A 25,758-nucleotide genomic window follows, 5' to 3' on the forward strand; every position below is an offset into this window, starting at 1 on the left:
TAAAAATGCCAGATTCAAATGGGAACAATGGAGAGAGCTTAATGTTGGAAAATGGACCAAGAGTAGATTATGGATAATTTAAAAGCTGGCAAGGATCTATCTTAAATTTTAAATACAGATGTTGGCCTATAGAAGAGTGGGGCCATATTTTGGGCCAAAAGTATCAGTGGGGAAAAGACACTGACTTTAAAATACTAAGCATCTGATTAATAAAAGGATAGCAGATTTCAAACTAAAAAAAGCCCAAATGTGACCTTCTGCTCTACTTTTCTTAGTTATAAACTTAGATCATTTTCATAGGTTATTTATACTTTAGTGTCTGTAATTCTAAAGCCAAAATAATAAACTAACTTTTACAACATTGTAGGCTAAAATGGATGATTCAGTCTGTAATAGTGCTAAGTAAATTATTTTATCTATTTATTTGTAATTTTTTTATTTCTCAGATTGATTTTTTATAATCAACAATAAAGATATTAAGCACATATACTATTTTCATCGATTGTTGAAGTAAAATTTGTCCTGTAAAAAAGAGAACTGAATTTGACCACAATTATATTGACTCTTCTATCATTGCATCTTTTAGTTTAGGGCAGTGGTTCTCAACCTTGATGAACAGTAGAAATTATTATATGAACTTTTAAAAAGTGTCCATAACCAAGTACTATACCAGAATAATAAATTCAGAACTTGAGATGGGATCCAGTCAATAGTATTTTTTTTTAAAGCTTGACAAATTTTTTCAATGTAAAATAAGGACTAACAACTATATTTAAAGACACTGACCCATGAACCAAGGAGATAATCTACTTGTCTTAGCTGGGCTGGTCTATGTGGTTTCTGAACAATGTCTTATTTTGAAAAATCATCTAATAAAGGATAAGAATCAGGAAAGAAAGCTCTAACTCTGTGAAATTCACTTTGGAAAATGTTATGCCAATCTGATGTTATCAAACCTCATGAGGTACCAAGACAGGCAAATTCTTCTGATATTAAATTAAAACTGCATTCTTTTCTCATTTTTGAAAAAGGAGCTTAGAAAGTACTCATGTAGTATAAATTTTACCACAGAACTAGCAAAAATTCAGCTAAGCTATGCAAAGAAAAATTCTTAATCTATACATATTTTCTAAAGAAATGATAATTGTAGATATTTAACTCTTTTGCCAAACATATACACAGCATCAATATACAACCATCTTTTTCCATTCAATACACAGACAACATTCAAATAGATCCATTTTCTACCTTTCAATACCATCAGAAACTCTGTGTGATGAAGGACTTAGCTGCCTTATAAATCATGAGCATACTATGCATACCCCATTGCTTAATCACCAGAGGACTTACTCTCCTCCTTGAACACCAGCTGAGGCTGAACAAGAGAAAGGCACTAACAGTTCCCCAGACAATTTGGAGTAAGTGGACCCTCCTGAAACCACTCCTAAACCACTGAAAGAAAGTTGTTTGGAATGCTTGAGAAAAACCCAGCTGGGAGAGGTGACTGAGGGGGCCACCCAAGGTAGACCAGTAACTGTGTTTTGGGTGAGAGATCAAGGCATGAAAAATAACCTTTCTGCATAAATATAATCCTCTGGGTCAATGTTATTCAAAGTTGGTCTATGATAGACAGTGTTTTCAGAGAAGACAATGGCACCCCATTCCAGTACTCTTGCCTGGAAAATCGCATCGATGGAGGAGCCTGGAAGGCTGCAGTCCATGGGGTCACTGAGGGTCGGACACGACTGAGCGACTTCACTTTCACTTTTCCCTTTCATGCATTGGAGAAGGAAATGGCAACCCACTCCAGTATTCTTGCCTGGAGAATCCCAGGGATGGGGAAGCCTGGTGGGCTGCCGTCTATGGGGTCACATAGAGTCAGACACGATTGAAGTGACTTAGCAAATTAGCAAGACAGTGTTTTAGTAACTGTTGCCAATTGAAGTACAGAAATTGAAAGTTAGCACTTAGAAACTTTACAGAAATTTGACAAAGTCATCTTATACCTGTTAAATCTACTAACAAAACTTTGGCTTGTATTTTGTATGTCTTTTCTCATTTCATTTTTCTCATAATTACTTGTAATTATATTGATGTATGGGCAAAACCCATCACAACAATCCCACTGCTGGGCATACACACTGAGGAAACCAGAAGGGAAAGAGACACGTGTACCCCAATGTTCATCACAGCACTGTTTATAATAGCCAGGACATGGAAACAACCTAGATGTCCATCAGCAGATGAATGGATAAGAAAGCTGTGGTACATATACACAATGGAGTATTACTCAGCCATTAAAAAGAATACATTTGAATCAGTTCTAATGAGGTGGATGAAACTGGAGCCTATTATACAAAGTGAAGTAAGCCAGAAAGAAAAACACCAATACAGTATACTAATGCATATATATGGAATTTAGAAAGATGGTAACAATAACCCGGTGTACGAGACAGCAAAAGAGACACTGATGTATAGAACAGTCTTTTGGACTCTGTGGGAGAGGGAGAGGGTGGGATGATTTGGGAGAATAGCATTGAAATACGTATAATATCATATATGAAATGAGTCACCAGTCCAGGTTTGATGCACGATACTGGATGCTTGGGGCTGGTGCACTGGGACGACCCAGAGGGATGGTATGGGGAGGGAAGAGGGAGGAGGGTTCAGGATGGGGGACACATGTATACCTGTGGCAGATTCATTTCGATATTTGGCAAAACCAATACAATATTGTAAAGTTTAAAAATAAAATTAAATTAAAAGAAAAAATAATAGTAATTTTTAATTAAAAAATAATTACTTGTAATTATATTTTACAGAAAAATGTCAGTGAATGACAGATTGAAAATAAAAAATAAAATGGCTCCTTTATCACAGATAGTTCCAGAAGCACTGCTATTCTTTACCTCAAAAGGAAATTTTGTAAAATTATTTTGCTTAAACTACAATGTTGAAATGAGACATAGATTTAAAATATGTAGTCATAAATCCATCATACAGCTCTTGAACTTTAAATTTTTAAAAATGTCATTTATCCTGATCATTTTCTTTACTAAATTTAAATATAAACTTAAACCCTAACTTGTATGGATATAAACAGGGCAGATATACCAGATTAAATTGGATAACGTGAAGTAGTGCAGTCTTCAGCAGAACATATATGGCCTTTCTGATCTGGTCCCTGCCTATCTTCACATCCTCATCTCTACCCTTACTCCTTGTGTATGTGGAAATAAAGCTATAGTCACCTAGAAACAGATTTTAGTTGTTTACTCTGTGCTTTCTTTCAAAAAATTTTTAAATTACAAAAAATGTTCTAAGTTCACCCAACTTAAGGGAAATACAGTCATTTATCTGATTCAAATAGCTACAAAGTAAAAATATACCAATTGTGCAGATTTTACCTGACAGTTATATCAGAAAGCAATATCTTCTATTATAACCTATATAGAAAATACTATAGTGTGATTATTAAATGTTTTATAATATGGGGATTCAAATAAATGGCTGCAAGTTCTTTGACCCTCTTGTATGAAGAGATGGGATTTAAGATCCTTTTCCTTCCATTAGAACTATGTGAGTTAAGAGAATATGAAGAAAGTGACCTTCTATGACATTTGAGGCTAATTCAGGAAAGTCTAGGCAGCTTCTATCTGGCTTTTTTGGAATGCTTGTTCTTGGGTCATTTCCTCTGAGGAGACTCCCTCTAGGAACCAGCCTTTCTACTGGGAGAAAGAAGCCCAGGCAACCTAGAGAATTCATGTACAGTCATTCTTAGTATCTATAAGGTGATTGGGTTCCAGGAGACCCCTGGTCCCCAAATCCATGGATGTTCAAATCCCTTATATAAAATGGGTGGTAAAATGGTCCTCCCTGTCCCCAGGTTCCATACACATCTATGGCTCAACCAACAGAGTAGATGTGGAAATGGCAGGCCAACTTTGTAGGTATTCTGGCTGAACCCAGCTTTAAAGCCACCTCTGCCTTGATGGTACATGTCAGTGAAAAAACTCCAGGTGACTCCAGCTCCCAGCTATTTAAAGCACCCAGAACTTTTCCAGACTTCCCATGTGAGTACCTAGCTTCTTGAAGCCGAGTCAAGCCCGCCCTGCTCTTCTTCTTTGGCTTACCTGTTTTTTCAGATTTTCTGGCATATAATCAGCACTTTAAAAATGCATCTTGTATTTGTTGATCATGAAATATATTAGGTTCTATGGCTTCCCTATGGTTTTGATTCCTGGGTTATACACAGGCCAATAGTGTTCTACACTGCCACACAACGAATTACACTCCTTAATAAAAAGATCAGTAACCACAGATTTACCGCACACAGTACCTGTTCACTTACCCACACTTTCCAAACAATTCCTTCTTTTGATATAGTGACCTTTATTTCCTCAAGCACATAAAGCAAATGAGCATAAAAATAATATTTCAACTTTGTAGTTTTTGGAGAAACATGCATTTCCAAGTGACTCATTTATTAGTCATCAAATATTGGAACAAATTTGAACTGTGCACCATGCTTGAGTAAACTAAAAACATTTTATTTTGCCTAAGTATGCCTGGTCAAAAAGATGGAGAGGTAACATTTTGGGTGACTTTTTACTCTACGTACTAAGTAAATTTTATTATCTTTCCAAGTGCTCGCATCTACAGCTATTATTTTGACTAAAGATATCTTTCTATGCTATAACTTATTTTATTTGTTTATTTATTTGACTATGCTGGGTCTCCATTGCAGTGGGTGGGCACTTCCTTGTGGCCTGCAGGTGTTCTCTATCTTTGGCACACAGGGGCTTCTCCTGTTGAGGAGCACAGACTCCAGGGTGCAGGGACTCAGTAGTTGTGATGTGTGGGCTTAATTACCATACAGCTTGTGGGATCTTTAGTTCCCTGATAAGGGATTGAACCTGGGTCCCTGTATTGGAAGGCAGATTCTTAACTACTGGGCCACTAGGGAAGTCCCTATGCTATAATTTTAAATTTTAAGTGTAGTCCGAGTGCAAGATAACCATGATCCTCTAAATTATTAAAAGACATTAATTAAAAAATTTGTTCAGAGAGTAGAATGTACCTTACAAAGAACAACTACCTTCAACACTCCATCAACCAATACCTGCCATCACATCTTTTCCTGCTCTTGTGAGTATAGTAAATCTTCATGTCATTACTTTTTATGCAAAACTATTTTATGATCTTAAATTTCATGTTAATTATTTACATAATGGCCTAACAGTTGAAGAATATTCTGATTGCTCAATTAAAATATTTATCTATCTGCAGACATTTTGGGGGTATCCTGGGTTGGGATGAAATTTATCATAATTTTTCCGGTAAAATTAATGAAAAATGCTTTCTCATATAATAGCTTTTCAGTTACCAGCAGGGTTTTTAGAAACAAATGAAAGTCGTTAAACAAGACACAGGTCCATTATGGAAGCTTGGCTAACAAACCCCAAGATTATTCTCAGTAATGTATGGAGGAGAACAGGGTAGAGGCAGGCAGCCCCATAAGACTTCTTTAACTGCCTAGAGAAGAAACCCTGATGGCTTGGATGAAAGTGGCAGTGATTTGAGTGGTATGATAGTCAGATTCTGGAATATTTTAAAGACAACCTCATCAAGTTGTGCTGTTGAACAAGATATGGAGTGTGGGAGAAAACTGAATCAAAAATAACTTCAAATTCAGAGATATTTATAGCTTACCTCATGCCACATAAAAAATAAACTTGAATTAGAACTAGGATCAAGGTATTTTTTGATGTTTCTTCTGGAGTTCTGTCTATCCTCTCCCATTATCTCCAAGGAGAGCAACTTGTATTTGATGTCTCCAAAGGTGCTTAGTGACAAGAGAGCTGGAATCCTTTTTAGTGACTGTGAAAAGAAGGTCTTTTTCAGGGATTTTTGCATAAAGAACTTAAAAATATCTATTCTGGAATATTGAAGACCTGCAGCTGCTTTGAGAATTTGTTCCAAAGCATTCTAAATCCTTAACCAGTTATTATTGAGGTCAGAAGGAGAAAAAAAAAAAACAAAAACATTGTTTTGATGTTCTTGCAGATTTTTTTGTTTGACTGAAAATAACTGCATTCAACTGGGGAAGTGCATTCAATTGGGAAACACACCAATTTTTTTAGTTCTCAGTGGTACCACCAATTGGCCAAGTTATAAACTCTGAGATCCAGATTCTTTGTCTCTAGTTTGGGTGAGTAGAATTTTTCAACTAGATATAAATCTTATAGAGCACATAAAGCCTTCCCCAAGAGCTGTCTTCTTTACAATTTCTGAGCTGACAGAAATGTCTCAGACACTTACCTTTAACCTCAAGGTTCTAAAGACAGAAATAGTAATTCCTATTGCTCATAAAACTGGGGAAACCTTTGAATCAGTGGTTCTCTAAATTCCTCTAGTTCTCAAACTTTTATTTGATATTGTTAAATCACTATCGCTGTGTTTATGTCTTAAAACACTTTTTGAAATAGATTAGGTTTTGACCATAATTTTGTAAAAAGGATTTTGAAAATAAGAAAACTAATATTTTTGAGCTTATATTATGTGTCAGGTAGTTTGATAGAATAGATATTTTAAGTATCTAATTATATCCTCAAAATAAGTAGGTTGTATTATTTCCTGTTTTACAGATAAGGACACTGAAATTTAAGGAGGCAAAGTCACTTGTCCAAGGTCACACAGTGGTGGAGCTGGGTTTCAAACTCAAGTTTGTTTAACTCCCAAATCTTTTCTATTATACCAAACTTATCAGTAATGATAGCAATTTTCATCATTATTATTTTGTTATTAAAAATTCCTGGAAGCTAGGCATTGAATTTATCCTGTTCATTCCTCCAAGGTTCTGCCAAGTATTCCTAAAGCACACTCAATCTTGGCCACAGCAATTGGGCAACAGTCCCTTCCTAACACCCAGATGCTGATGTGTGACATTTTTCCAATATGAAGCAACTGATTGTGTGGGGAAAGGTTAATTTTATTGCAGCTTACAAGACTAAACAACCAAAAAAACTACATTGTATAAAAGTTTTTTTTTTTAATAAACATAAACATTTTCTACTTGTTTTTTCCATTTTTGGCTAAGAATTGATGATTATCTACTTGTTAAGAAAAATTTCCAAAACTGGAATGAAATATTAATTTAAAAGTGGAATGTGATTTTGTTTTTAGATTTTGTTTTTAGTCAATGAGTGTTGACTGCATAGAGGCATGAAAGAGACAAGAGTCAGCTAAGATCCCATTCGGATCAGATCAGATCAGATCAGTCGCTCAGTCGTCTCCGACTCTTTGCGACCCCATGAATAGCAGCACGCCAGGCCTCCCTGTCCATCACCAACTCCCAGAGTTCACTGAAACTCATGTCCATCGAGTCACTGATGCCATCCAGCCATCTCACCCTCTGTCGTCCCCTTCTCCTCTTGCCCTCAATCCCTCCCAGCATCAAAGTCTTTTCCAGTGAGTCAACTCTTCGCATGAGGTGGCCAAAGTACTGGAGTTTCAGCTTTAGCATCATTCCTTCCAAAGAAATCCCAGGGCTGATCTCCTTCAGAATGGACTGGTTGGCTCTCCTTGCAGTCCAAGGGACTCTCAAGAGTCTTCTCCAACACCACAGTTCAAAAGCATCAATTCTTCGGCACTCAGCCTTCTTCACAGTCCAACTCTCACATCCATACATGACCACAGGAAAAACCATAGCCTTGACCAGACGAACCTTTGTTGGCAAAGTAATGTCTCTGCTTTTCAATATGCTATCTAGGTTGGTCATAACTTTCCTTCCAAGGAGTAAGCATCTTTTAATTTCATGGCTGCAATCACCATCTGTAGTGATTTTGGAGCCCAGAAAAATAAAGTCTGACACTGTTTCCACTGTTTCCCCATCTATTTTCCATAAAGTGATGGGACCGGATGCCATGATCTTTGTTTTCTGAATGTTGAGCATTAAGCCAACTTTTTCACTCTCCACTTTCACTTTCATCAAGAGGCTTTTTAGTTCCTCTTCTTCTTTCTGCCATAAGGGTGGTGTCATCTGCATATCTGAGGTTATTGATATTTCTCCTGGCAATCTTGATTCCAGCTTGTGTTTCTTCCAGTCCAGCGTTTCTCATGATGTACTCTGCGTATAAGTTAAATAAACAGGATGACAATATACAGCCTTGACAAACTCCTTTTCCTATTTGGAACCAGTCTGTTGTTCCATGTCCAGTTCTAACTGTTGCTTCCTGACCTGCATACAAATTTCTCAAGAGGCAGATCAGGTGGTCTGGTATTCCCATCTCTTTCAGAATTTTCCACAGTTTATTGTGATCCACAAAGTCAAAGGCTTTGGCATAGTCAATCAAGCAGAAATAGATGTTTTTCTGGAACTCTCTTGCTTTTTCGATGATCCAGCAGATGTTGGCAATTTGATCTCTGGTTCCTCTGCCTTTTCTAAAACCAGCTTGAACATCAGGAAGTTCATGGTTCACATATTGCTGAATCCTGGCTTAGAGAATTTTGAGCATCACTTTACTAGCGTGTGAGATGAGTGCAATTGTGCAGTAGTTTGAGCATTCTTTGGCATTGCCTTTCTTTGGGATTGGAATGAAAACTGACCTTTTCCAGTCCTGTGGCCACTGCTGAGTTTTCCAAATTTGCTGGCATATTGAGTGCAGCACTTTCACAGCATCATCTTTCAGGATTTGGAATAGCTCAACTGGAATTCCATCACCTCCACTAGCTTTGTTCATAGTGATGCTTTAAGACATAACAAAATTAAAGTCAGAAAGTTTGTTTTTGAAAATGGTTTTAGGGGGAAAAAAGCAATGAAAAATGAACCAAAACAAGGTAAAATCAAGGCAAATGGGCACTAAAAAGAGGGGAACTTGTGATAAAAATTAGTCTAGAATTATTGAATATTTATTTGGATAGAGATATTGGGGCCAATTCAAATATTACAGCTAAAGAGAACTTTCCCACATTTTAGAAATAAAGCGGGGCGGGGGGGAAGATATTGCTAAAGGGAAACATGGTACAAGGATTGAAGGACTTTTATGTGTGTTTGACTAAGATTGGAAGTCATATTAATTTTACATTATAATTTGCTATATAATGATAGTTACATTGGCTGTACAGAGATCCAGTCCATAAAGCCTAGCAATATTATATTTGAAAATTCGTAAACTCTGATTGAAAAGCAAACTTCCCTGATACCTCAGCAGTAAAGAATTTGCTTGTAGTTCAGGAGATGCAGGAGATTTAGGTTTGATCCCGGGGTCAGAAAGATCCCCTGGAGAAGGAAATAGCACAGTCAAAAAGTATTTGAGAGGTAACCTTGTCACTGTTCTGGGCTCAAAAGAATTATTATGTCATAAACCATGGTTAATTCTTCATTTCACCTGGAGAATGAAAAGAATAACTAACCTTCAGTGGTGGCGGTGGACTCTGAGATTGGATACAAACAGGGAGATATGTTCAATTGCAAAACATTCATGAAGGCAGATGTGAAAATCTGCCTCTTTTGAGAACAAGTTAGACATGCATATGGAATGGTTTAGGGAACAGTATTAGAGACCCTGGCAGCCCTTTGAGGCATGATTTCATGGCAGACTGTCCAGAGGACTTGGTCATATTTGTTATTTCTCTTTAATTCTTCATTCCTTCACTGTACCTATTCATTTGCTTTCCCTGAGTCAGAATTTTTTTGGATCCAAGACTTACTTCCAGTCCTTCTTTTGAATTTACTGTTTGATTTTTCTTTTGTTCCCAACTTATGTTAACCCTCAGTGGAGCAAGGGAGAGAGGGGGACAGAAACTGCATCCTAGTACTGAGAATGTTCTTCCAGGCTAAGTGCAAACTAATGAAGAGAAATGCTTCCCTCAAGCTGAGAAACTTCCAGCTCACCGAAGTAGATGTTGGTTATGCATTTGCTCACCAGTGAAATGTTATTCACTGCTTATTAAGAAATAAAGTTGAAACTAAATTACTTGGCACATTAAGACTGAATATAAAAGTAAAGACCAACAGTGGCTGATTACATTGGAACATGTTTCAACATAAAAAGATATTGAGGGTCTTCATTACTTTGAGACTTGAACAAGACTGAATGGTGAAGTTTTTCAATGACTTAATGAAAAAAGGATAAACCTAATCTGCTATGGAAAGAGATGTTAGACATGAAGCAGATTTCCAGCTCTCTAAGAGCTATAAAAGTCATTTGAGATGGAATGCAAACTAGACCCCACCCCTTCAATTATGCAGTTTTGCAAGAAGAATGCAATACGATGGTCACCGAAATAACACCAACACTTCTGGCTTTTAGTTAGTTGTTAGGCAAGATGATTTAGAATGTTAACCATCTCTTTTATTACTTGGCAACTTTGTGGTATCCGATTTAAGCCATGAATAATCCCCTTTGGAAACAAAACATCTCCTCCGGAGGGATAATTAGACTATTACTAAGGACAAACTATCCAACATCAAAAGCATAGACCCTAAGAAGTCACACAACAGGCAGTCATCTCCCCAAATTAAAAGCATACTTAGCAGTAGAGGTCACTGCAATAAATAAAGGGATGTAAAATAATTACTTACAAGTTTCAGTCAGAGAACTACAGCACAAACTATAAGAAAAAATGACTGACTTCTGAAAAGCAAATATGCTAATTGTATTTAGTGTTTGAATTGGTGCTCGGAAGCTTGTCTCCCATTCTCTGATTATGAGTCATTAATCATTCTTGTGCGGCCACTATTATTCCAAGGAATCCTCGATAACAGACTCAAGGATATTGCTGCTAGCAGTATTAGAAATGAGAGTGGGGACGTAGTCAATGGAAGGCCCAAATGGTAATAATTACTTTAAGACTACCACCCAAATTATAAGACTATTTTCTATCAAGGTCTAGATATGTGCAAACCCCATAATCAAGTGACCTATTATTAATCACAGCACCAAGCCCACATCCATTTTATTCGTCAACTGATGATGATAAAATAAACAGCTCTCCTCATGGCATTTTTAAAGTTGGCTGCTAAGTCATCTATGATGCTTCATTTTTTTAAAAGTTACTAATGAATTATCAGAGTGCAGTAATTTTTAAGTGAGTATTTCTAAGTTCATCCTACTCAAGGACCCTTTTATACCATCAGCACTAATTACTTGTGACAATGGAAGATGACCACGAAATAAATACTTTAGATTTCCTAAGGATTTTATTTAAACTACAATCACATACAACCATTTTGGGAATCTGATAGTGCATAAAAACTGATTGAATTTCTTGTTTCTTTGCCTTTTTTCTTCTGCAGGAGATATGAAATTATAGTAAAATCCTCCAAAGTAAGATATTTGAAGAGAAGAGTAAATATAAAAGGTTCTGGTCAAGGAAACTAATTGCAACATTTCCTAAAAAGCTATTCAGACAAGATTATAGAAACAAAGGACTGAACAATGATTTCCAGGGAGGAGGGAATGGGGCTGGCTATAAAAGTCCAGTAGGAGGGATGTGGTGGTGAGAGAATGTTCTGTATCGCAATAGTATCAATGCTGTCCTCTGGTTGTGAAATTATACTCGAGTTTTGCATATTGTCATGAGACTAGGTAGCTCTGTATTGTGCTTTAGAACTACAAGTGAATCTCCGGTCATCTTAAAATAAAAAGTTTAATTTTAGAAAAGCTATTCAACTGAAAATTGTCCTTATAAATTAATTGTTATCCATAATGTTGTTATGAACCTGAAATTGGGTCAACTATTTGAAAAGTAATAAAATTAAAATGTATTCCTCATTCAGTGGAATGCATTTGCTCTACAAAACCTTGGCATATTAAGGCCTAGAAATTTTGTGATCAAGATTTGTTGCACAGCCCCAGCCAATTTTGCTTTCACCCTCTTTGCTTCAGTTCACTTATATAGAAATGACAATAGTGCCTTTCTTAGAGGTCTTTATTTGAGCATTAGAGGAGATAACATAAATCAAATTCTTAAGATAAAACCTGAAATATAGGAAGCAGCAAATAAATGTTATATGTTGGTGGTGGTTATGCAAAGTTGAAGGGTAGAGAATATCGATGTGTGTATTGACCTTGGTGTATGTGCCAACCCAGATCAACTCAGCCCTGCCAGTTGCTGGTGATGGAACAGGGAAGAGTCAATTTTAACTCTTCCATGATATTAACAGATTATTCTTTGGCCACTTTTGTTATTTTAATCATGTGTAATGGCCTGCCTTAGAGAACCCTGCCCCTTTGCCTGACTATTAAGCTAAAGTACCTTTGTTCAGAACCCTGTCCACCCTGTCCCTGTAGATGGCAGGGAGGAAGAAAATAACACATCCCTCGGCCTGAGGCTTGCCATTCTAGGAGATATTTGCAAGTTTAATGGTCTTTTACTTTTTACTCCTCACCTCCCCCCATCTCTGATCCATAAAAGAACCTGGCATCCAAATACTGATGAGATGGTTATTTTGAGATGTTAGTTTGCCATCTTCTCAGTCAGCCAGCTTTCCAAATAAAGTATTCTTTGCCTTAACACCTCATGTCTTGAATTCAATGGCCTTTCAAGGGGCAAGCCCAGCAAGCTTGGACTTGGTAACAGTGAGAATGACTCTGGAGATGGCTCATCCCATCCCCCTCAGTCATAAAATTCCTGCCACTCACTGAGAAGCCCCTCACAAGCAACTGTCCTCAGGAGCTGCCTAGAACCACCCATTAACACAAGGCCAAAGTTCAGAGGTGATAATGTTTCTCAGGCTGACCAATAAGACATATGGTACTGGAAATTACCAGCAGATAAGTGGTACACCCCTTCTCCTCCTGTCATGGACCGTTCTGAGATGCCTCTCAATGGCCCCATCAGACAAAAGCAGTCAAGTCAACTGTGCTTTTGTGATGCTCTGGACAGCATGGGGACAGACTTCTCTCTCTCTCTCTCTCACTCACAAACACACCATCCTCAACTATATCCAGAAATTTCCTGCCATGCCCCTCTGTCTACTGCCCTGTTTCTCCAGGGCCTTGCTCTTTGGGAGTGATTATGGACCTACTCTTCAGCTAGTGATTGACAAAGAAGTTGTCACCATATACAGTTATCAAATGAAGTTAATTTGATTTCATTCTCTGTTCAAAATAGACACAGCTAAGAGACATTTATCTGGAAATTTCCATGCTCTTCATTAATTTTATTTTTAAAATCATTGTTTTCTTATTTTTACTTGTTTAAATGTAGTCTCCAATGCAATTTTATGCAGCTTTAACTTTTTACTAAGCAGTTGGTAGCTGAACATTTGTTAAATAGATGATAGTTTATTTTTCCTATTCCCCTCTAATTCAATTATTTTATATCAAATTGCCAACATACATTGGATCATAGAAAAAGCAAGAGAGTTTCAGAAAAACATCTACTTCTGCTTTATTGATTACGCCAAAGCTTTTGACTGTGTGGATCACAACGAACTGTGGAAAATTCTTCAAGAGATGGGAATACTAGACCACCTGACCTTCCTCCTGAGAAATCTGTAAGCAAATCAAGAAGCAATAGTTAGAACTGGACATAAAACAGACTGGAGCCATAAAACTCTGGAGCCAACAAATAGTAGAATAACAGAGGCAGAAGATAGGATTAGTGAATTAGAAGATAGAATGGTAGAAATAAATGAATCAGAGAGGATAAAAGAAAAACGAATTAAAAGAAATGAGGACAATCTCAGAGACCTCCAGGACAATATTAAACGCTACAACATTCGAATCATAGGGGTTCCAGAAGAAGAAGACAAAAAGAAAGACCATGAGAAAATACTTGAGGAGATAATAGTTGAAAACTTCCCTAAAATGGGGAAGAAAATAATCACCCAAATCCAAGAAACCCAGAGAGTCCCAAACAGGATAAACCCAAGGAGAAACACCCCAAGACACATATTAATCAAATTAACAAAGATCAAACACAAAGAACAAATATTAAAAGCAGCAAGGGAAAAACAACAAAGAACACACAAGGGAATTCCCATAAGGATAACAGCTGATCTTTCAATAGAAACTCTTCAAGCCAGGAGGGAATGGCAAGACATACTTAAAATGATGAAAGAAAATAACCTACAGCCCAGATTATTGTACCCAGCAAGGATCTCATTCAAGTATGAAGGAGAAATCAAAAGCTTTTCAGACAAGCAAAAGCTGAGAGAATTCTGCACCACCAAACCAGCTCTCCAACAAATACTAAAGGATATTCTCTAGACAGGAAACACAAAAATGGTGTATAAACTCGAACCCCAAACAATAAAGTAAATGGCAACGGGATCATACTTATTAGTAATTACCTTAAACGTAAATGGGTTGAATGCCCCAACCAAAGGACAAAGACTGGCTGAATGGATACAAAAACAAGACCCCTACATATGTTGTCTACAAGAGACCCACCTCAAAACAGGGGACACATACAGACTGAAAGTGAAGGGCTGGAAAAAGATTTTCCATGCAAATTGGGACCAAAAGAAAGCAGGAGTCACAATACTCGTATCAGATAAATTAGACTTTAAAACAAAGGCTGTGAAAAGAGACAAAGAAGGTCACTACATAATGATCAAAGGGTCAATCCAAGAAGAAGATATAACAATTATAAATATATATCCACCCAACATGGGAGCACCGCAGTATGTAAGACAAATCCTAACAAGTATGAAAGGAGAAATTAACAATAACACAATAATAGTGGGAGACTTTAATACCCCACTCACACTTATGGATAGATCAACTAAACAGAAAATTAACAAGGGAAAAAAAAAAAAAAAACATGTATCTATAAAGCTCACTAAAGCAAAGCACAGTAAAATGAGGTATGGCAATAAAAGGCGTTAAATTTATCAAATAAAAAAAAATAAAGTGCTGAAAAATTAAAGCTGTCAAAAAAAAAAAAAAAAACAGACTGATTCCAAATCAGAAAAAGGGTACATCAAGTGTGCATATTGTCACTCTGCTTATTTAAGTTATATGAAGATTACATCATGCGAAATACTGGGCTGGATGAAGCACAAGCTGGAATCAAGATTACTAGGAGAAACATCAATAACCTCAGATATGCAGATGATACCACCATTATGGCAGAGAGTGAAGAAGAACTGAAGAGCCTCTTGATGAAAGTGAAAAAAGAGGGTGAAAAAGTTGGCTTGAAACTCAACATTCAGAAAACTAAGATCGTGGCAACCAGTGCCATCACTTCATGGCAAATAGATGGGGAAACAAGGGAAACAATAAGAAACTTTATTTTGGAGGGCTCCAAAATCACTGCAGATGGTGACTGCAGCCATGAAATTATAAGATTCTTGCTCCTAGGAAGGAAAGCTATGATCAATCCAGACAGCATATTAAAAAGCAGAGACATTACTTTGCCAACAAAGGTCCATCTAGTCAAAGCTATGGTTTTTCCAGTAGTCATGTGTGGATGTGAGAGTTGGACTATAAAGAAAGCTGAGTGCAGAAGAATTGATGCTTTTGAACTGTGGTGTTGGAGGAGACTCTTGAGAGTCCCTTGGACTGCAAGGAGATCAAACCAGTCCATACTAAAGGAAATCAATCCTGAATATTCATTGGAAGGGCTGATGCTGAAGCTGAAACTCTAATACTTAATAGCCACCTGATGCAAAGAAATGACTCACTAGAAAAGACCGTGATGCTGGGAAAGATTGAAGACAGGAGAAGGGGAGGACAGAGGATGGAATGGTTGGATGGCATCACTGACTCAATGGACATGAGACTGAGTAAGCTCCAGAAGTTGGTGATGGACAGGGAAGCCTGGCTTGCTGCAATCAATGGGGTCACAAAGAGTCGCACACAACTGAGTGACTGAACTGAACTGATATCGATTTGGCATACTGGACAAAGAAAATTACAAATAAAAGTTTTGGTTTTATGGTTTGTAAGTGACACAAATGACAGATAAGCAGGAAAATTCCTTTACTGAGTAAGTGATTGAAAAGAACATCCTTTGTAATACTAATTATCCATCCTCCACTGTATTTAATGAAGATGTGGCCTGTGTTCATTTTCTTTTCCCACGAAAATGCATTCAGTAAAGCTCAAATCTAGGCAAAGGAAGTGCCCAGATCACAAATTTTGCTCACAAAATTTACCAATAAGGCAATTTGGAGCTTGGATCAAAATGATGTTGCAAAATTATGATTAGATATTCAGATAAGCTCAAAAATTGTACTTAGTTTATGTGTCTAAAATATGTGTGTGTTGACCATTTTTTTTTTAACCAGAGGTAACTACAAGTTAGAACACTCTTTCTGTGGGAGTTAAAGTCCCTGTGCCAAGCTGGGACGCCAGGAATCCTTTGCCCGGGGCTCAGGCAGCAGATCCCCAACACTCCCTCTGTAAGCTCTGCGGTAGCAGAGCAAGTATTAGGGTTTGAAAATTGGAAGCTTACCCCCCAAACTTGCTAACTCTCTGAAGCTGCATAATTGCATAATAGAAGTTATCTCTATCCATGAGTCTTCTATAGGCCTAGCTCTCTTTTTATTTTTTACAAAAGAATAAAGCTATTCTACCAGAGGTTTTCAATTCAAATCTAGAAACAGCCACATATCCCATGGTAGGTTTAAAAAAAATAGGTCAGTAAATGCGTAGCACCTGTTCATTTGAATTTTCTATTAATTTGTAGCCCATTATTTTCAGAATGGTTTAAAGCTTCTCATGATTCACTTCAACACAGCAGGATAACCTATGTATTTAAAATCAAGAAAAAATGGGCAAAAGAAAAATAGGATAAAAGAGTTTAGTGGGACAAGGAATTTCATTAGTGTATATTATCTGAGGTTATGAAATCTTTTATGATTGCTAGAGTTGGGCCACTGTCTATAAGCTTGCTATCAGCCAGCAGAAAAAAGAAATTTGATCAATTGTGTGATTCACAATGTCCACAACACACAAAAACAAGCAAACAACAACAAACAACAACAACAAACAACAACAACAAAAAAACCTACACACTTAGGGCGTGCAACCAATCCTGGTGCTAAAACTTAAGAGAAATTTTTGTTCAATATGTGGAGTGAAAACTTTGTGTTAATATAGTCCACATTCTTATTTTGCTGCAGTGAATTTTGTAAGATTGTCTCTGTTATATTCAATACCACGCATTCTAAGATGTGTTATTCCAAGATTGGCTTGGCCAAGGCAGAGAGCTGTGAGTTTCTTGACGATGGGATTGATGTTTTCCAGGATGTTCTCCACAAATATTATTTATTTCAGCTGAGCTTTCAAAGGTATTCATATTTCAATTAGCATAAAAAACAGCTGTTTTTCATTGTTAGTTGAGGCAAACTGAGAAACAAATCAAGTAGAAATCCCAATGGAGTAGAAGACTGCCATTGAGCCACTTTATGGTGAGTTAAGGAATAACTTCCCTGGTGGCTCAGAGGGTAAAGCGTCTGCCTACAATGCGAGAGACCCAGATTCAATCCCTGGGTCAGGAAGATCCCCTGGAGGAGGAAATGGCAACCCACTCCAGTACTCTTGGCTGGAAAATCTCATGGACGGGGGAGCCTGGTAGGATACAGTCCATGGGGTCGCAAAGAGTCGGACACGACTGAGCAACTACACTTCATTTCCCTTCAAGGGATAACTGGGCAGGATAAGATTACCCTTAGAAAGTCATGTCTGAATCATTTTAACAGTAACAACAAGAGGGCACACTGGACTCCATGAAGTATTACTACAGTATTTTTAAACAGGAAATATGTAAAAATCATATATTCCTAAAAGTGCAACTTAAAATCTCTATGTATAGACAGTGGGGGATTATCTTTGGCATTTTATCCTGAATCTTAATGAAAATATTTATGAAATGTGCTACTTGTCTCCAGCAATATTCAACAGAATGCATAACACATTTTAAACTTGTAGGTTAATTTTTAGGAAACTTGTAAAGGAAACTTATAATAGTAAAATTGATCTCAAAGATTGCTGAGATTTCTTTCTTTATTTGTACTGTAAACTATGAACATACAATGAAAGACGCAGATGTAGATGGTTTGGGACATAGAATGGAAGAGGTGCCAATCCTAGTAGAAGTCACAGGATATGTAAACATTCCTGATATTATTTTGTTTATCAATTTAACCTCTTTCTTGATAAACAAAGGTTGGATCCAAGTATCTGTGGTATGTTAAAGACAGCCAAAAATTATTCGCTTTTCCTCCCACTGAGAGGTAGAATCTAACAATCTTTCCTTTGACTCTCAGCCAACCTTTGCTATTTAGCTGATGAAAAAAATGCAATGGATGTGAATCTTACAGCTTCTGCCTTGGTATTTTGTAGCACTTGCTTTTAAAGTTCTGAGCTGCCTGTAGGTCTAACTATCCTGAGACTGACCTGCTGTGAGGAAGTCCAAGCCAGCCACATGGAGAGAGAAAGCAATGCTAACCAATCTGCAGTGTTCCAGCCACCTTGGTACAGGAGCCACATGTGTAAATGAGCTTCTTTTGTACTCTCCAGATCAGGTCTCTCTGGCTCCAGTTGATGCTATGTGGAAAAACAGAACCATTCAGTTGAACCCTGTCTGGATTTCTAGCTCACAAAAATCACATGATGTAATAAAATAGTTCCCTGTCTGGCTTACTTTGTATGATAGTATACTAGTATACTTACTAAGTATGATAATTTCTAGGTACCTCCATGTTACTGCAAATGGTATTATTTTATTCTTTCTATGGCTGAGTAATATACCACTGTATATATGTACCATATCTTCTTTATCCATTCCTTTGTCAATAGACATCTGGGTTGCCTCCATGTCTTGGCTATTGTAAATAGTGCTGCAATAAACAATGTATCTTTTCAGATTATGGTTTTGTCCAGATATATGCCCAAGAATGGCATTGCAGGATCATATGGTAGCTCTAGATTTAGTTTTTTTTTTTTTTTTGAAAGTCTCACAAAGCTCATTTTTTTTTTCTGGATTTAATTTTATTTTATTTTTAAACTTTACATAATTGTATTAGTTTTGCCAAATATCAAACCTCGGTATTATTCTCCATAGTGGCTGTACCTATTTAAATTTCTACCAATAGTGTAGGAGGGTTCCTTTTTCTTCACATCCTGTCCAGCATTTATTATTTGCAGACTTTGATGATGGCCATTCTGACTGGTGTAAGGTCTTAGCTCATTATACTTTTGATTTGCATTTTGCTAGCTGGGAAAGATTGAGGGCAGGAGGAGAAGGGGATGACAGAGGATGAGATGGATGGATGGCATCACCGACTCGATGGACATGAGTTTGGGTAAACTCCAGGTGTTGGTGATGGACAGAGAGGCCTGGCGTGCTGTGGTCCATGCTGTCGCAAAGAGTTGGACATGACTGAGTGACCGAACTGAACTGAACTGAAAAATTAGTGATCCTGAGCATCTTTTCAACCTTTTGGCTATCTGACGTCTTCTTTGGAGTAAACTGTATATTTAGATCTTCCACCTATTCTTTAGTTGTGTGTGTGTTTCTTTAATTGAGCTATATGAGCTGTTTGTATATTTTGGAGCTTAATCCCTTGTCAGTTGCTTCATTTGTAAATATTTTCTCACATTCTGTAGGTTGTCTTTTTGTTTTGTTTATGGTTTCCTTTGCTATGCAAAGACTTTTAAGTGTATCATATGATATTGCTTATATGTGAAATCTAAAAAAATGATACAAATAAACTGATTTATAAAACAGAAATAGACTCACTGACATAGAAAACCAACTTATGGTTGCCAAAGAAGAAAAGTAGGGAGAGGGATAAACTATAAGTCTGGCATTAACACATGTGATGCTAAAGCTGAAGCTCCAATACTTTAGCCAATTGATGTGAAGAACCAACTCACTGGAGAAGATCTTGATGCTGGGAAAGAGTGAGGGCAGGAGGAGAAGGGAGTGACAGTGGATGAGATGGTTGTATGGCATCACCAACTTGATGGACATGAGTTTGAGCAAGCTCAGGAGTTGGTAATGGACAGGAAAGCCTGGCATGCAGCAGTTCATGGGGTCTCAAAGAATCAGACATGACTTAGTGACTGAACAACAACAACACTATTATATATAAAATAGATAACAAACAAGGACCTACTATACAGCATAGGGAAATATACTCAATATTGTATAATAACCTATAAGGAAAAATAATATAGAAATGAATATATATATATATATATAAAACACTAAATCACTGTGCTATGCGCCTGAAACTGATATGATATTGTAAATCAGCTATACTTCAATTATAAAATAGAAATTATTTAAAACATTTTTAATTAAAAAATCAAAAATAAAATGACATATTTTAAACTACCAAGTTTGACATATTTTAAGCTACTGTCTTTCTAACAAGGAAAGATAATTGGAATATCTGAACTACTTTACAATGTGACAGCTTTCCTATTCCATGGATCAGTTTATTATTCACTTGCACAATAAAAACTTCTTCAACACTATGAATATGTTAGGAAGCTTGCTGGAGACAGGGATGCAAAGTTGGGCCTGACATCATTCTCATCCTCAGGTATCCTCTCTGGTGGGGGAGACAGACAGCGAAGTTAATAGTTATGGTTTAAAGATATAAACAGGGCCACAACTCTAAGGGTACCTTTGCATTGCAGCCTCTGCAAGTGATGCCCACTGTGTTTGAATGCACATAACTATTCAAAAGGCCATAGTGTAAATTGTTCCCTAATGTTGGATAGCATGGAAGCTCTGGGGATAAGCACTAGGCTAGATGTATGCATAGAATGCTGGCGTAGCACAGGAGAGAGAAGGAGAACGATGGACTCACCAGGAGCTTTTTTATTTTTGCTTTTAAGACATGGAGAATTAATGAGCCCTGTGAAATATTACTGATATTGCTAATGTAGTTTAGGAATGGCAATATTTATCCTAGTGTGTATAACACAGCTGGGCTTAAACCCTAAATGTTTGTGTGTGTGTTTAGTTGCTCAGTTGTGTCTAGCTCTGTGACCCCATGGATTGTAGCCTGCTAGGCTCCTCTGCCCATGGAATTTTGCAGGCAAGAATACTGGAGTGGTTTGCCATTTCCTACTCCAGGGGATCTTCCCCATCCAGGGACTGAACCCAAGTCTCTTGCATCTCCTGCATGGGCAGACAGGTTCTTTCCCACTAGCACTACCTGAGAAAGTTGGGAATATCCCCTGGAGAAGGGAATGGCAACCCACTCTGGGATACTTGGGACTTCCCTGGGTGCTCAGATGGTAGAGAATCTGCCTGAAATGTGAGAGACCCGGGTTCAATCTCTGGGAGTAAAGATCCCCTGGAGAAGGGAATGGCAACCCACTCTAGTATTAAAAACACTTAATTTAGGTTATTACTATACATACATTTTTATATCCACCTTAACACACATATAAACTTCTATCAAGTACTAAAATGACAGAACTTAAAAATTTGTTTGAAAAAACATATTGAAAAAATAAAATACTTTCATAGCTGTTGTACTGTGATTTCAACTAATCATTCTTAGTGGAAATATACTGAAAATAGGCAAAATATTACATCACACTAAATTGTGGAGAAAACACACAAAAACTTAAAGAGGTCAATATCAGTTTGAATTTTGACAGATGAAAACAACAATTCAACAGACTCAACAAGAGAGCTAAATTATTATCTGTTTGGTCAGAGCCTAGTTATTTCCAATCAGTTCATACAACATAGTCTTGTTTATCTCTTTTCTTTTTCAATGAACATCACGGGGGAGGGAGGGGATAGGCAAAAGATAACCTGCATACCTATTCAGTACATAAGGGCTACATGAATTGGAAAATCCACTCTTACACGACAAGTCACAGATTCAACTATCTAATTTATGATGCTTTGATAGAGCAAGTCTTATGTTAGGGTTTTTACCAGTTGAGCCATAAAAGGGAAACAGGACTGGATTCTTCAATCCAGTGGTCAGTTTTTCATTGTAAATGAACAAGTACAGAGCTCTAGGAACTAAGTACACAAGTTTATTCAAATATCTTAATATAACTTGAAAACAAAAATATCTGAAGTAGATTGTACAGTGAGAGACTTTATCTTTCTGGGCTCTAAAATCACTGCAGATGGTGACTGAAGCCATGAAATTACGACGCTTGCTCCTTGGAAGAAAAGCTTTGACCAACCTTAGTTCAGTTCAGTTCACTCGCTCAGTCATGTCCAATTCTTTGTGACCCCATGGACAACAGCATGCCAGATCTCCCTGTCCATCACCAACTCCCAGAGTTTACTCAAACTCGTGTCCTTTGAGTCCGTGATGCCATCCAACCATCTCATTCTCTGTCATCCCCTTCTCCTCCTGCCCTCAATCTTTCCCAGCATCAGGGTCTTTTCCAATGAGTCAGTTCTTCACATCAGGTGGTGAAAGTATTGGAATTTCAGCTTCAGCATCAAGTCCTTCTAATGAATATTCAGGACTTATTTCCTTTAGAATGGACTGGTTTGATCTCCTTGCAGTCCAAGGGACTCTCAAGAGTCTCCTCCAATGCCACAGTTCAAAAGCATCAATTCTTCAGTGCTCAGCTTTCTTTATAGTCCAACTCTCATATCCATACATAACTATTGGAAAAACCATAGCTTTGAGGAGATGGATCTTTGTTGACAAATTAATGTCTCTGCGGTTGGTCATAACTTTCCTTCCAAGGAGTAAGCATCTTTTAATTTCATGGCTACAGTCAACAGCTCCAGTGATTTTGGAGCCCCCAAAATAAAGTCTCTCACTGTTTCCATCGTTTCCCCATCTATTTGCCATGAAGTGATGGGACTAGATGCCATGATCTTAGTTTTCTGAATGTTGAGTTTTAAGCCAACTTTGTCACTCTCCTCTTTCACTTTCCTCAAGAGGCTCTTCAGTTCCTCTTCACTTTCTGCTGTAAGGGTGTTGTCATCTGCATATCTGAGGTTATTGATATTTCTTCTGGTAATCTTGATTCCAGCTTGTGCGTCATCCAGCCCAGCATATCTTGTGACATACTCTGCATATAACTTAAATAAGCAGGGTGACAATATACAGCCTTGACATACTCCTTTCCCGATTTGTAACCAGCCTGTTGTTCCATGTCCAGTTCTAACTGTTGCTTCTTGACCTGCATACAGATTTCTCAAGATGCAGATCAGGTGGTCTGGTATTCCCAAACTTGAAGAATTTTCCAAAGTTTGTTGTGACTCTATAAAGAATGAAGATGTGGAACCAAAGCAAAAACAACACTCAGGTGTGGATATGACTGATGACAGAAGCAAGGTCTAATGCTGTAAAGAGCAATATTGGACAGGAATCTGGAATGGTAGGTCCATAAATCAAGGCAAATTCAAAGTGGTCAAACAAGAGATGGCAAGACTGAAGATCAACATTTTGGGAATCAGCAAATTAAAATGGACTGGAATGGGTGAATTTAACTCATATGACCATTATATCTACTACTGTGGGCAAGAATCCCTTAGAAGAAATGGAGTAGCCATTATAGTCAACAAAAGAGTCCGATGCAGTACTTGGATGCAACCTCAAAAACAACAGATTGATCTCCATTCATTTCCAAGGCAAACTATTCAGTATCACAATAATCCAAGTCTATGCCCTGATCAGTAATGCTGAAAAAGCTGAAGTTGAAAGATTCTATGAAGGTCTACAAGATTTCTAGAACTAACACCCAAAAAAATGTCATTTTAATTATAGGGGACCGGAATGTAAAAGTAAGAAGTCAAGAAACACCTGGAGTAACAGGCAAATTTGGCCTTGGAATACAAAATGAAGCAGGGCAAAGGCTAATAGAGCTTTGCCAAGAGAACGCACTGGTCATAGCAAACACCCTCTTCCAACAACACAGGAGAAGACTCTACACATGGACATCACCAGATGGTCAATACCAAAATCAGATTGATTATATTCTTTGCAGCCAAAGGTGGAGAAGCTCTATACAGTCAGCAAAAACAAGACCAGGAGCTGACTGTGGCTCAGATCATGAACTTCTTATTGCCAAATTCAGACTTAAATTGAAGAAAGTAGGGAAAACCACTAGACCATTCAGGTATGACCTAAATCAAATCCCTTATAACTATACAGTGGAAGTGAGAAATAGATTTAAGGGACTAGATCTGATAGAGTGCCTGATGAACTATGGACAGAGGTTCGTGACATTGTACAGGAGACAGGGATCAAGACCATCTCTAAGAAAAAGAAACACAAAAAGGCAAAATTGTCTAAGGAGGCCTTACAAATAGCTGTGAAAAGAAGAGAAGTGAAAAGCAAAGGAGGAAAGGAAAGATATACCCATTTGAATTCAGAGTTCCAAAGAATAGCAAGGAGAGATAAGAAAGCCTTCCTCAGTGATCAATGCAAAGAAATAGAGGAAAACAATAGAATGGGAAAGACTAGAGATCTCTTCAAGAAAACTAGAGATACCAAGGGAACATTTCATTCAAAGATGGGCACAATAAGGGAAAGAAATCATATAGTCCTAACAGAATAAGAAGATATTAAGAAGAGGTGGCAAGAAAACTTTGAACTATACAGAAAAGAATTTTATGACCCAGATAATCATGATGGTGTGATCATTCACCTAGAGCCAGGCATCCTGGAATGTGAAGTCGAGTGGGCCTTAGGAATCATCACTACAATCAAAGGTAGTGGAGGTGATGGAATTCCAGTTGAACTACTTTAAATCCTAAAAGATGATGCTGTGAAAGTGCTGCACTCAATATGCCAGCAAATTTGGAAAACTCAGCAGTGGCCACAGGACTGGAAAAGGTCAGTTTTCATTCCAATCCCAAAGAAAGGCAATGCCAAAGAATGCTCAGACTACTGCACAATTGCACTCATATCGCACGCTAATAAAGTAATGCTCAAAATTCTCCAAGCCAGGCTTCAACAGTACATGAACCGTGAGCTTCCAGATGTTCAAGCTGAATTTAGAAAAGGCAGAAGAACAGAGATCAAATTGCCAACATCCATAGGATCATTGAGAAAGCAAGAGAGTTCCCAAAAAACATCTACTTCTGCTTTATTGACTACGCCAAAGCCTTTGTCTGTGTGGATGACAATGAACTGATCATCCTAGACAGCATATTAAAAAGCAGAGAAATTACTTTGCCAACAAAGTTCTGTCTAGTCAAAGCTATGGTTTTTCCAGTAGTCATGTATGGATGTGAGAGTTGGAGTATAAAGAAAGCTGAGTGCTGAAGAATTGATGCTTTTGGATTGTGATATTGGAGAAGACCCTTGAGAGTCCCTTTGGCTGCAAGAAGATCAAACCAGTCCAACCTAAAGGAAATCAGTCCTGAATATTCTTTGGAAAGATTGATACTGAAGCTGAAACTCCAATACTTTCGCCACCTGATGTGAAGAACTGACTGACAGGAAAAGACCTTGATGCTGGAAAAGATTGAAGGCGGTGGGAGAAGGGGATGACAGAGAATGAGATTGTTGGATGGCATCACCAACTCAATGGACATGAGTCAAGGCAAACTCCAGATGCTGGTGAAGGACAGGGAAATGTCATGTTCTGCAGTCCATGGGGTCACAAAGAGTCAGACATGACTGAGCGACTGGACTGACTGACTGTAATAGTTTTCCTTGTGATTATATTCATTTCAGTATTACTTTAATTTTAAATGGTTAAACAAAGTATATTTGCAAATATGAAAGAAGTTTCTTGGTCACATGCTAAGGAAGACAAGAAATTCCTATCTTTCCTATTTTTTGTTTTTTGAGAAGAACAGTTTATTCAGTTTTTGTTTCAAGGCAAGTGTTTATTTTGG

The sequence above is a fragment of the Bos javanicus genome, chromosome 5, assembly GCF_032452875.1.
Source record: "Bos javanicus breed banteng chromosome 5, ARS-OSU_banteng_1.0, whole genome shotgun sequence".
Taxonomy (NCBI): domain Eukaryota; kingdom Metazoa; phylum Chordata; class Mammalia; order Artiodactyla; family Bovidae; genus Bos; species Bos javanicus.